The following is a 13828-nucleotide window of genomic DNA, read 5'->3' as shown; positions in this document are numbered from 1 at the left end:
GGGACGTTATAGTGTGACGGTCAATCCCACTATTTGTTGGTCAAAGAGTAGCCCAAGAGTTGGCGGTGGGTGGTGGTGACTAGCTGTCTTCCCTCTAGTCTTACACTGCTAAATTAGGGACGGCTAGCGCAGATAGCTCACGTGTAGCTTTGCGCAAAATTCAAAACACAAACAAACAATTTGTTTAAATCATCATTCGTGACAAATAAAGCCATGCAAATATTGAAAAATGAATAACTTTGTAAACAAACTGAATTCACGTCTTTAACTTCAAGCGTATTATTAGCAAGCATAAATGTGAAAAGACGCGTGAACTAAATCGTAAACTAAGTTCCAAAGCCTTTGCTCTTTGGCTTTAATATAGATTTACGGAGTAAATGCAGGATAAGCATGGATTTGTAATATTTGATCATACTGTAAACCTTGTTTTACAAGATCATTACACAGATTAGCCCTGTATTCGTCTAGGTAAAACTGGCAGTAAAAAATATGGGAGTCCGTTACTCCGCTAAGAACAGTTAGCTTAGGCTTTGTTCTGCGCGTTATGGCTGTGCAAACTACACTTAGTGGAATTTTCCTGACATTTCCAGTAATAATGCACCAGATATAAACGTAGGAACCAACAGAATGCCATTTCATCTAGATTTAATAATTGAATTAATAAAATAAAATGTGTTAGTTGATTTAATATCATATCTTAATATACACGCTTCGTAGAAAACAAAACAATAACACGAAAAGCTATTTACTTTTCAAATATTGTTTATCGTCCACTATTTGGGGACATTATACAATGTCATTTTCAAAAAGTATTTTAAACCATATTTACTTAACATATTTTTTTAAATGATAAGTAAAATTTTAAAAGTAAGGTTCACCTCTGTTGTTTTCAATTTACTTTTAGACCGGTAAAGTATCTAAGAAGTCTACGGAGGGTTAATCGTAATTTATGGCAACGATTTCCATATCCTCTTTAATACGGTGTACTGCCGCAGGTTCGAGTAGTAGCATGAGAGGTGACATTTTTAATGTGTACAAATTTGTTCTGCGATAAGTTCTCGATACGAATAAACTATTCGCGGCAAACCCCTTTTTATACAGTCTTATCAGCGGTATATTAGAACAGCGAAAAGATGCACGATCCATGATACACCTGTTTTAAATTATTATACGTGTAACATACTGAAAAACATCGACAATGGATAGTCAACACCCTGAAATTAATATAGCTGATAAAGTTCATATATTAGTCATACACGACGATATTTCTACCGGAAAGGAACTGCTAATAACTTTCGCATATGCCAGTCAACTGTGCTGAAAACAGTTGATAAAAATATTTGTTATATAAAGATTAATGCACTGATTGCACAGGCTTTCTTCCGGATACAATGTTAGGAAACAAACTGCAGAAACTATACGAAACATACCTTGCAGGCGATTGATAACAGTTTTTCTGAACGTTAGACGAGGTCTGGGTGGACTTGAATAACTGAAACTACCAAAACACATGATGAGGATTTTTCAACCTGTTATAAGTAATTAATGTAAAAAAAACAACATAAAGTTAGTTGATTGGCTTTATAGGTGCTGCAGCCTTCTCACATATATTGGGCAAATTAAACTTTCCAAAACACATTGCGAAATAAGGGTGAACTCCAACGAGTATCAGGAGAATGTATTGACACCATTATGCCGGATGAAATTCCTTGGCGCAAGGCCAAGGACTTCAAGAAGGATACAGCTTTTATTCTTATATCAGTGTTTTCTTGAAACCGTAGAGAACGGAATTTCTGGTATCGTATTAACAGCAGATGTGTAAAGCCATGTCTGTGCACCTATAAATATGTGCAAAGGTTATCAAATCGGGCCTGGCATGGCCAAGCGCGTAAGGCGTGCGACTCGTAATTCGCGGGTTCGCGCCCGCGTCGCGCTAAACATGCTCGCCCTCCCAGCCGTGGGGGCGTATAATGTGACGGTCTATCCCACTATTCGTTGGTACAAGAGTAGCCCAAGAGTTGGCGATGGGTGGTGATGACTAGCTGCCTTCCCTCTAGTCTTACACTGCTAAATTAGGGACGGCTAGCACAGATAGCCCTCGAGTAGCTTTGTGCGAAATTCCAAAAAAAACAAAAACAAACAAAAGGTATCAAATCGACTTCATTCATTTAAATTCAAAAATATTATTAACAATAGAAATGTAGAAACACGAATTTTGTTTACCTCGGAATCCATGTACAATCGAGGGTTTATAGGAGAGTTGCTAATGTGAGTTTGTTACAACGAAAATTGATTTGAAAAGCAAATGCTGAAGCGAACACAGAATGAACACGACCAACAATGGAAGAACTAGTTTCAAGGCCAGCAGGGAACCTATTACATTGTTCATATACGTATGGAACGCGTGCATTTCTCCTGAGTGCAACATGAAACGAAATTGTAGTTCCAATAGAAAATCCGAAACAATACGTTATCCATGGCATTTTTTATAGAAATCATCGAAAAAGGTACGTTTCTATCATTCAATATCTAGAAACGAGAGAAATGTTCTTAAATAAATAACTCCTAAGCAGTTTCTCTTAGACTTCTATTGATACCTTTAACAAATAAGCTAGCGATACAAAAAATAATGAGTAAGTCAAACACAAAGGTTGATATATTTTAATTATATCAAGGAAAAAAGTTCCAAGTAATTTCTGTTAAACTTCTATATACAGAAACGAGAGATAACTACACGATACAACGAAATAAATCACACACAGGGATAGTTATTTGAACTTTAAGAAATAAACTAAGTCTATGTTTTAGTGAAAGTGAACTGGTAGATAATGTGGACTAATGCAATACATTGTGTTAGAGAATTTCGTCGACAGCCATATAAGGTTCAAAATAAAAAAGCCGGATGGTGAAAGATAATTCCTGTCAAAAAGTAATCGAAAAGAAATATTACTATAATTTTCCCATTGAAAGATATGAAGACGATATATATATATATATATGTTCTCATTTTAGAGCAACGATTATGAAACGTCCGTTAAGGTTCTTATACTAATCTATTGAACAAATGTTTTGTCAAAAACGATATATTAATAAAGCCTTCATTTTAATACTCATGTTTTGTATCCTTTATCATTATCATCAGTATCGTTCAGTTTCTGAGCTGAATGATCACACTGAGTCCCCTAAATATATCTTTATGCTGTTTAAAACTTAAAAGCCACGATAATTTCATTGCTTCGGTGAAACTACGAAGTGAAACTGCTTCCTTACCCTATTGGCCCGATGTAGTACACACAGGGTGACTCGTAAGTCCCTACCCATCTAAATATCTTATGTATCCAGTGTATCTGTGTGCTGTCCCTCATTCTCGCTGCATAATATTATGCGACGCCATGTTCTGTGAGACATTTTCCTCAACATACAAGGGGTTATTGTTCCAAATGCCGCTGTAACAGCTGCTTTCAACTCATCATTGAATATAACTGAATATAGCATAATAACATATGGATGGGTAGGGACTTACGGGCCACCCTGTACTGTAGCATAACGAAACGACAGACAGCAACTGCTACGGTGTTATAGCAACACCACAGGCAGTTTCTTTTAGCGTCATAATGAAATTAAGAGAGCGATCTTTTGTAGTAAAGTAAAACTATGGAAATTAATTACTTCAGTGCATTATTAGAACACATACATAATATTATTTAATTAGGCTACAGCCACCAACTGCTTGATAACCTTATTCGCAATATATATATATATATATATAGCACTTAGCGCTGTAATGAGGCGCTAAAAACAGCAGTTATTTCAATACAATGTTCAGAATAAACTACTACAGACAGCAGCTACTTCATCGTCTTATTGAGGCTGCATGTAGCACCTATTTAATCACTAGTGAAGCTACTAACAGCAATCCATGTTGTAGAGAACTACAAACAGTTACTGCTTCATTATTGTAGAGAAACTACAGACAGCTACTGCTTCATTAGTGTGGAGAAACTACAGACAGCTACTGCTTCATTAGTGTAGAGAAACTACAGACAGCTACTGCTTCATTAGTGTAGAAAACTACACAGCTACTGCTTCATTACCGTAGAGAAACTTCAGTCAGTTACTGCGTTATTGTTGTAGAGAAACTGCAGACAGTATTACTTCGGTGCTGCAAAGAAACTAGAGACAGCCACCGCTTCAGTTGTAGAGAAACTAGCTACAGTTACTGCTTCAATATTGCAGAGAAACTACAGTCGATATTGCACAATGTGGTAGAGAAACTACGAACAACTAATGCTTCAATATTTTCGCGATGCTACAAACATCATCTACTGACGACTCAAGTGAGACTACTCCAGTAATGGAAGGAAGCTATTTATAGCGGTCGATTCATGTTGTAGTCCATATTCTGTTATTTTCTTTGCATTTTTACATTTAAAAACGTAATGACAAGATGATCATCGAAAACTGGAAGCAGGCACAGAATCACGTTTTGGACAGTACTTGTTACTACCACTAGTTGTTTTTTAAGTTTCTGCGTACACATGTTCTTTTAATAGACTGCAGAACATTTTAGTAGTTACTCAATACATTCCCCTGGTTCCACCTCGAGCACGTAAGTGAGTTATTCAATGGATTTTGTTTGTCTATAAAGTTGAAGAGCCCTTTTAACCTAAACTGCTTTAAAGTACATATTGCAACTGAACTCGTGGATATAACTGGTTCATAATTTTCCTTTTAATCATGTCTGAAATAGTAAGGTACAACTACCGTAACAGTTTTCTTCGGAACATCTAGCAAAATGGATTTGGTTTTCAGAATTTACGTTGAATGAGGACTATTATACTTTGAAAAGATAACGAGAAACAATTTCTTCTAAACATTTGCTTAATATTCTCAATTTAAAGGTTCTGTATAATATGGTTTATTCAAATTTTCTTTAGTAATTGAAGGAATGAAATTTTCAAAAGTGAATAAAGTATCCGGAAAATAGGTGACGCTCAGTACACCTTGACTGTTTAAAAAACATGATTATCTAAGAACGTGGCCCGGCATGACCAGGTGGTTAAGGCACTCGAATTGTAATGTTAGAGTCGCAGGTTTGAATCCCCGGTCTTATCAAACATGCACGCATTTTCAGCCGTGTGGGCGTTATAATGCGACGGTCAATCCAACTACTCGTTGGTAAAAAGAGTAGCCCAAGAGTTGGCGGTGGGTGATGATAACGAGCTGCCTTCCCTTTAGTTTTACACTGCTAAATCAAGGACGGCTAACGCAGATAGCCCTCATGTAGTTTTGCGCGAAATTCAAACCAAATGTAAGAACGAGAGTTTTCATTCTGTTAATTTTCAACAGTGAAATTTATGCTAGAATGTTTACTGTTTACAACTGAGTACTTTGTTACCAACTCAATGTTATTAAACAGCACGAGAACGTTGTCTGCATACCTCTTCAAATGCAGATGGTCGAAACGTTTAAAACAAGATTGTATTCAAGCACTTTCAAGAAAACCCAGAAAAAAAGAACAGGTTAGCTGAACAAGAAAAAGGGCTAAAGTCCGTAGTCACGCCATAAATGCGTTCACGAATTTTGTTCGTGCATTTAGGAAGTGCTATTGTTTCGTCGCAAATATTAAATTTTAGAAAACTGTCGTCCAGTTGCAACTTGGTTTACTTGTTTTGTTTTCTATGCGAAGCAGTGGGACGTATAGAAATAGTTAAATGGATAAATATATACAAGTAATTATGCACAAATATCAGTGGTTCACACACATACACACCTTTAGAGAAAAATATATAATGAAAGCAGAAATAATAAGATGGTGAGACAGTAGATAAGAACAAAGTAATTATTTTATCAAATTTTGAGTTCACGAAGTATTTTCTCTTTGTTCAGAACCATTGTATCTCATTAAGTAGTAGCGATTCCCGAGTTGTCCTGCCTTCCCCAGAGGTTTCACCTATGCCTATGAGACACCGTACGATAATTACAAAGTAGAAGTTAATGTAGTTATACGCAGACACAGTTATCTGGTTTTCAGCAGCAACGAACCGTTACAAAATCTCTGTTTAATGTAAAAGCAAAAGGTCTATTTTTTTGTCAGCAAGGCTTAAATAATCCTTGTGTGTTGTCTTGTTCATTTAGGATACGTTTTTATTAGGTGAGAAAATATGTCATTACAATCAGTTAGTCAGATAATTTACAGTGACTATGAAATGATTATTAAAAAACATTTTTGTCTAATTTTCGCATGTGGTAATGGTAAGTATGTTTCTCAAAAATCACGATTTGTTTGTTCTAGTGCAATGAGATTTTTAGTGTTATAAAACATGGTATTAAATACCTCAAATATTTAATTTAGTACCATATTTCAAATTCAAATTACAAATTATCAATTTTTGAAACGAAAAATATATTAAAATTATATTGTCATGACGATAAACTACTGTCTCATTAAACTAATTATATATGTTTTTCAAAAAGATTAAATTATCATACCAAGATAATTTTTAATATGCAAATCAGTAAGCTACTACACAGATACAGAATGTATCAGAACTCAAATCTAACCGGTTTCTTTTTTTCTTTTTTTTGTGTTCTTATGTAATGTGATGCCACAAAACATTTGTCGCTTTTTGGAAAAGCCTTCTTTGACGCAAAATATTAATATATTCAGAACATAAAGATGTTTCTAGGTTAAGAATTTAGAACGTTTAAAACGAAGATGTCCCTTGTACTTAATAACATTGTAGAAAAACGTATATGGATCATCACATGATTTCAGACTTATCCAGAAAGTGACCTGCAATTAGTCGTACGGTATACTGGAAATCCGCAAATACAAAGTTCAGTGGCAAACGAAGTTCATGTTTTCCAGCCAACAAAACTCAATATTACGATAAAGGATCTCCATCTGTAAGAAATATCGTAGCATGTGTAAAAAGTAGTTCCACGATGGAGAAGTTCAACTTTCGCACACCTTAAGTAACGGGAGAATGAATCGGCTATTCATGTTATTCCCTGTAACAACATACGAGTCAAATTACTGGACCCCACGTCTATAGGTTTCTGTGGGATTACATTGTTGCAGATAGCAATGAGAAAACGTGGTCCTCGTACACTAGACTGATTATGAGAAAAATGATAGGAAGAACGGTGTGCTTTGCGCGTGACAACTTTTCAACTTTTGTAATGGAACCTATATGTCAAGGCCCTTGTCAAGTTGCACGATTGCCAGATAAAGTACCACTGGACGGGGTGACATGAACTGTAACGACATGAGGGAGCTCCAAAATCATTTTAATAGAATGTACTGAATCTCCGAAAAAAATGTGTATATTGTACAACTTAACTACTCTTGAATATGTATTTAAAAATATAACAATAGCGTAAAGCATTTGACACCATCCATTTTTAGATTATCGTGAAATCTGATCAATTCGTTCTGCAAACATTTTAACGCACAATATAGCTAAATGCTACATTTTGAGAAAAAATGACACTTAACAATAGTGTAAGTTCACACTTCTTATAAGCCGAGGCTTATGAGAAAAATAAACTACCATGAGGATAATTTCGTAGACGAAAAGTACATGTACTTAAAACAAGTACAAATGGAAATAAACATATATAGAAGACAAAAAAGAAATAGAGAAAAAAAGTATAAAAACAACGTATAAGAATCCAAATAATCAGATAGGTTTGCTTTGTTATTACATGAACAAGTAACCTGGCTGAAAATTTGTGCCACCTGACCTGTTTTGCCGTGGCGAAAGAGTTCAAATCACTTCGTCTATAAAATATGGATTTTATTGTTGCTAACTTTGAAAACTGATTCCAACCTAACTGTACGAAGCTTATAATACTAGTAACTGGATAATAATAAAATGATACGGCCGGCATGGCGAAATGGTTAGGGGCGCTCAACTTGTAATCTGCGGGTCGGGGGTACGAATCTCGTCGCATCAAACATGCTCGCCCTTTCAGCCGTGGTAGCGTTACAATGTGATTATCAATCCCACTATTAGTTGGTCAAAGAGTAGCTTAAGAGTTGACGGTGGGTGGTGAAGACTACGGATGGCTAACGCGTAACTTTGCGCAAAAATTCAAAACAAGCAAAATGATATCCCGCTTTGTTTAAATTCAATCCTTTATAATGGTTCGTATTCATAACGAATGCAAACATTGTTACTTAAAAAGATAATAGTTTTTGTTTGAATGTTTATTGTTAAAATAAATTTTTGATATTTGAACACAGGTCAATTCTTACAATACGAATGCGTCTACAGTAGATTGTTTTTAAGCACAACTCTGCACAATGCGTTATTTTCGAAATTTAACACTATAAGCCCTCAAGCTTTACATCGGTGTGTTCACAGTAAAATTGATTCATCTTTACGAAGCTTTGTTAAAATAATTAAGAAAAATCAAAGTTAATAAAATATTTTTATGGCAGCAATTGAATGGGAAGCTGTTTTGGCTGAAACGTTGGAAAGGTATATGTTTTTCTCCCTTTCCCTTACAAAAGCATTCACAAACAAACGAAATCTAAAGAAATAACTGGAGAAATAAATAAAAGATATAAATAATTTATTATATCAGCCTTTATAAATAAACAAAATGTATAAATAACTTAGAAGTTATGAAAATAATTTGTAAGTGTTTTATCTATATTCACATCCAATGGAAATATTTCTCATTCAAACATTAATAGATGAAATGTATGTCTGGTTAATTCTTAAGATTGCGAAAATAGAATATTACAAGTTTCAAGATATTCTTTGTTGGTTTTAGTATGAAAGTAAATTATGTTAACAAGATATATTTACAATCAGCTTTGCAAAGAGAAGAATGAATGAAGTTCATAAAAGTTCCATAATCTTGCAACTATTTTAAAATGATTTCAATCCTTTTAAGAAGCAAGAAAAAAACATTTTGACCTCACCTTTTATTATTTTGGCTGTGTTAACTACCGCTGTTTGAGATTTCATTTCATGACACTATGAATAAATAAAGCGAATTCTCGTGGCCGTCAAATACAAATTATTACATAAGCATAGGACTATTGGTGGACTGAATTAATATACGATTAGGGTATAAAATATTTTTATTGCGCAGATCGGCGGTCAAACTACTTATCACTATGACTGTCTGCAGGATCTTTTGACCGACATGTGTTTGACTATCTTGTATCGATATCTCTGAGGTTCCTGTTCTGCAACTCGTGCTACTTAAGCCCCAAATCCCAAAACCTCCAGATGACGTCGAAACCGTGAGACTGCGCACTAGTGACCGATGACGTAGGGTAGCTTCACATCTTCCAGCATACTGTCTTATTTCAGGTGAAAATAGCATTATGCGCTCTCATTTTGTATTTTTGAAGAATAAAACTATTTTCTCTCTCTTTCTTAGTTTCTGTCAAAGTTTTATGACACAAAAGACGTGGACTGTTTTACTACATTTACTGTTTTCATAAAGCAGTTTGTCCACTGATATGAAAAAAAAATCTTCCCCGCGAAATTTTTTTAAATGCACTTCAATCTATAAAAGGAAGTTTTATAAGCAGTTTCGCGTGCATGTCAACGTTAATTATGTTATATGAGTGTCATTCTTTTTAAAAAGTAAATAAAAGAAAAAATCATGTAAAAAAGAACTTTAAATAAAATATCCAAAACGAAAAGACAAACTTATTCATAAATTTGTTCAAAACGCAATAAATCCAATCGAGTGTTAAAACGACACCCATTCACTCTGGCTGTAATATACTTAGATCTTTTGCACAGTTTTGAGCCTTTATTCTAAAACGACACACGTTCGCTCTGGATATAATATACTTAGATCTTTTGAACAGATTTGAGCCTTTATCTACAGGGGTACGTCTAATCTAACTCAAAGTCTTGAAGTGGCTAACTGTGTATCCACAAGTTGTAATGAATTTCAAATGAAATCCAAAACTCAAGCCCTTTCGAATAATTCACTGTTTTTCTTCAGAGCAAAAAGGATTATATTTAATGAACATAATGAAATATACAGGCATGTACGTCACGTGAACCAGATGTTTAATATGAGTTAGCCTTGAGGACTATCTAATCATAACTTAGAGTTGTCAGTATCCGGTTTAGTTTTGGTCAAAGAGGTGTGTACAGTGCACGAAGATTTAAGTGTGATAAAAACTACATGTAATTTTAACCAATTTTTATAAAGATGAAATAAAAATAAAGTAACGGCAAGAGGCGATAGGAAATAAGAAAAACGATATTGTGACTAATATATAATAAATAAATTAATAATATCAATAGAGAGAAATTAAAGCATGAATAATACTAACAGTGTAAAGTAAGTTTAATTATGGATTAAAAGTTGTATCCAAAAAACAATGAAATGGTTAACCCAAGGTATTCTAATTATCCACGATTCTGTCAAATGATTAATAAATATTACAATTAAATATAGATAACACTATATAACAAAATTTTTACTTTTTCTTGTTCCTGGGCAGAGAGTGTTATTTTCCAATTGCTTATACCTAAACTAAATGGAAAAGACCTATTTTTCTCCTCAAACTTTCCATGTGTGACCTCGGAGAGTATAACAAAACCATGATGGGAGACTATATTTGGGGGCTGATACGTGAAAGTGATTTACATTACAGTCGCAAATCTCGAAAAAATACTCACTTCTAAACATTTTTGTATAACTTTAGTATAAATACATGTAAATCTTCATTCATATGTTGTTTTATTCACACTTTATGTAAATGAAAATGTGCAAATTTGCCCGTTTTTACATAGAAAATAAGTTAATTTCTAAATTTCATTATCCAGGTCACAAAAGCAACGTTTTAAGGGAATAATGGCCATTTTCTGTACTTTTACAACATAAGCAATTAAGAAATAACACATACTATCCAGGAACAAAATTTGTGATACATAATGTAATTTACTTTAAAAGAAACAACTAAATTTTGATTGCAAATTATTTTAGTTATGCTACAAAAGCGCAGGAAGTTAGCAGAGAGTTATGTTTTTACGTATTAACTCAACTACTAGCTCCTACAAAACAACAAGAGACCCTGAGTTACGTATCGTTTGCATATCTTTGTTTTATACTATGTTTTTGCGTTCTTAAAATATGTTTGGAGTTTCCGTCTTTTTTATTATAACAATGAACCATTGATCAAACCTATTTAACTGCATGAACTGTAAAAAAATATGTTATTGCTATTCTTAGCCATGTATTGTAAAGAATCACCTTACAGTATATCAGATACATTAGACCAACCAATGACAGAGAAGTTTTCAATCAGATATTACACCTATTCATTCTTAGCAATGTATAAGTGACTGTTACAAGGTTATTAATTAACTGATATAAAAAATATGTTTTTAATGCTAATAATAAAACAATGTTAATGGAGCATTTTATTTTTTAAATATATATGGTCATATATTTATTATAATAGAGTTTTATTGAACAATTACTTCAAAGCATTAGCGTTATTTTTCCTCTTTCCTATTGTTCAGTCATTTTTGTGACTTATGTATCCCTACGCACAAAGATCGACCTGATTAAATAGATTTAGGAAAAGATTCCAAGTAATCACTTCACATAAGTTGGCTTTCAATTTTAGCCTTGGGATCCGATGGAACAGACCTAATGGAAAACTGTTCTTTTAATCATCTTCACGCCTATGTATGACAAAGAAAATTAGTTCTAATCTAGGTACAATACGTATTTATAACGAATTTAGTTTGGTCTCTAAAAACGTTCAGTTATGAGATATCAAAGGTTAGCGCAACGAAATATAATATAAAAAACACAAAAACCTTACACTATTTATAGATTTTCATGCACATCATAACTGAACGTGTTTCTGATTTTATCAGAAACCATCCAATGTATCACTAAGCTGATAACAAGTTGTGACAATATTTAAACTGTTGTTTGAACCTCGATATACTTCCGTATCTCAACAAAACATTAATCATGTTGTTTAACCCATTGGGTTCTGACAATTTAGTAATGGGTTCTACAAATTACTGTTTGTACAACATCGTAAACTTCCAAAAGTTCATCATTTCATTCTTCAAAACCATTACATCACTGGTTGCTCAAGCAATATCTCACGTGTCACTTTCACTGAACGTCACACGGTCGTGGAGCGTGTTAGTAGTCTGAGATAACAGGAACTGAGTTTCGGTCTCTTCATCATGATTGACTCTAACTGATATCATTGTCATCATCTGTCTGCCACTTCAAGAATATTTCTATATCAAAACAAAGTACACATAAGTACACTTTATTACACGACCAGAACAATACTGTACATCCGTATAAGTTGTTCTGTAAATAAACGTCCATTTTCTCTTCTCCAGACCAGAGAAATGTTTATTTTATTTATTTCCGACGTTTAAGCTTGACAACTTCGAAGCTGTTTCTTAGTTACAGTTATAACTGGTTATAACTTGATAGATATGGGTAACCCTTGATATAGTTGTAAGATTAAAACGACGGAAAATAAACAAAATAAAGATAGAGATCATTTATTGCTAAACGAACTCCAGTTCGTGCTATGAATTATACAGAGGAAAAAATAAGTCATAACTGTTTGTTTCAGGATTTCCCACAGAGCTACGCAAGGGATATTTACTCATAGCCGTCCCTAATTAATGTTAAGTGCAGCCTTACCTTATCATGTTTTAACGCGATGGGTTAGCCTATTTTGTCAGAAATGTTCCATACTACTAGATGAAATGGTCATCATCTATGACCTAGGTTCAGGCTCAGCATTCGTCCTTTTTTTTTAATTATTTGATTTCAGGGTCGTAAATGATGAAAATCCAGTCTTGCAAACAGACTGCTTTGTCTGAAAGTTCCGAATGCTGTCCAATTCTCTGAATCCAAAACTCTAGTATTGGATTTATCTTATAGTTTGACTTTAATGTTCTGTTTCCAGGAAACTCCAACAAGGGCCTTTCTTCTTTCGTATACCAGTAGGCAAATCATTATTTTACAATGTGCAGAATATCCCAAATAACATATACGTTTTTCCCTCTTTAACTCAAAATCCACAGAGAAAAAAATTAAACTTTTGCATTTGACTTATATGTAATATTCTTGTTTATATATATTAATTTCATCCGGGACCTACAAACTCTTCCTACTGATGAAACCTTCTCGTGAGCCATCTGAAGGAAACTCACGCATCAGAAGTGGGTGTTATGAGAATACAGTTTTGGAAATTATCAAAGCTAGTCAACAAGTTATGAACTAATAAATCCAAGGATTGAGTCTGCTATATGCCATTGAACATTTTCTGCACTTTCAAATATGAGCGCCTTATAAAAGTGACACACGATTTGTTATTCGATTCAATGTGGTCAGCAGCTCACAGTAGGGATGGTTATGCCCAAACACTTGGGTCTTGGATGAATCTCACCATCAAAGCCATGTATCGCAAAAGATACATTTTATGCAGCAAATACCAGAATAAGGAATTATTATTTGCAACGAGTATTTTAAAAGTGTTTCATCTCAATACGAAGATTTTTTGAATAATTTAGATTCTAAATATATATTACTTTTTACTTCAAATGCGCTTTCTGTTGTATTCTATAATTTATCGTGTGCCGTAAGTTTTACCAAATCTTAGCTATGGGTTTCTTGCCAAATTCGATTATTTTATGTCCCATAATTAATTTTTCGTACAAAGTTATGAAACAGAATAATAATACCTCTATGTTAACTCTGGAGACAGGTTGAAACTTAGCCTCGACAGATACTGATTTTAAATATTGTGATCCTTATGCATGTAGAACTCTAGTTATAAACAGGC

General features: G+C 33.9%; 1 protein-coding gene across 5 annotated transcripts in view; it reads right to left on the bottom strand.

The window, feature by feature from the left end:
* The window catches only part of LOC143230858 (uncharacterized), a 113910-nt gene that overhangs the window by 65026 nt on the left and 35056 nt on the right, over positions 1 to 13828 (bottom strand). For 3 of the 5 annotated variants that reach the window (XR_013016650.1, XM_076465124.1, XM_076465125.1), the window contains exon 1: positions 8939 to 9203. The exons of the other annotated variants lie outside the window; for them this stretch is intronic. The gene's annotated coding sequence lies outside the window, so the exon portion shown is untranslated. Of the gene's footprint in view, positions 1 to 8938; positions 9204 to 13828 lie in introns of those variants that run through there. 5 annotated transcript variants of the gene reach the window in all.

The sequence above is a fragment of the Tachypleus tridentatus genome, chromosome 10, assembly GCF_004210375.1.
Source record: "Tachypleus tridentatus isolate NWPU-2018 chromosome 10, ASM421037v1, whole genome shotgun sequence".
Taxonomy (NCBI): domain Eukaryota; kingdom Metazoa; phylum Arthropoda; class Merostomata; order Xiphosura; family Limulidae; genus Tachypleus; species Tachypleus tridentatus.
The sequence above is the reverse complement of the archived record's forward strand: the minus strand, read 5'-3'. Positions and strand labels throughout refer to the sequence as shown.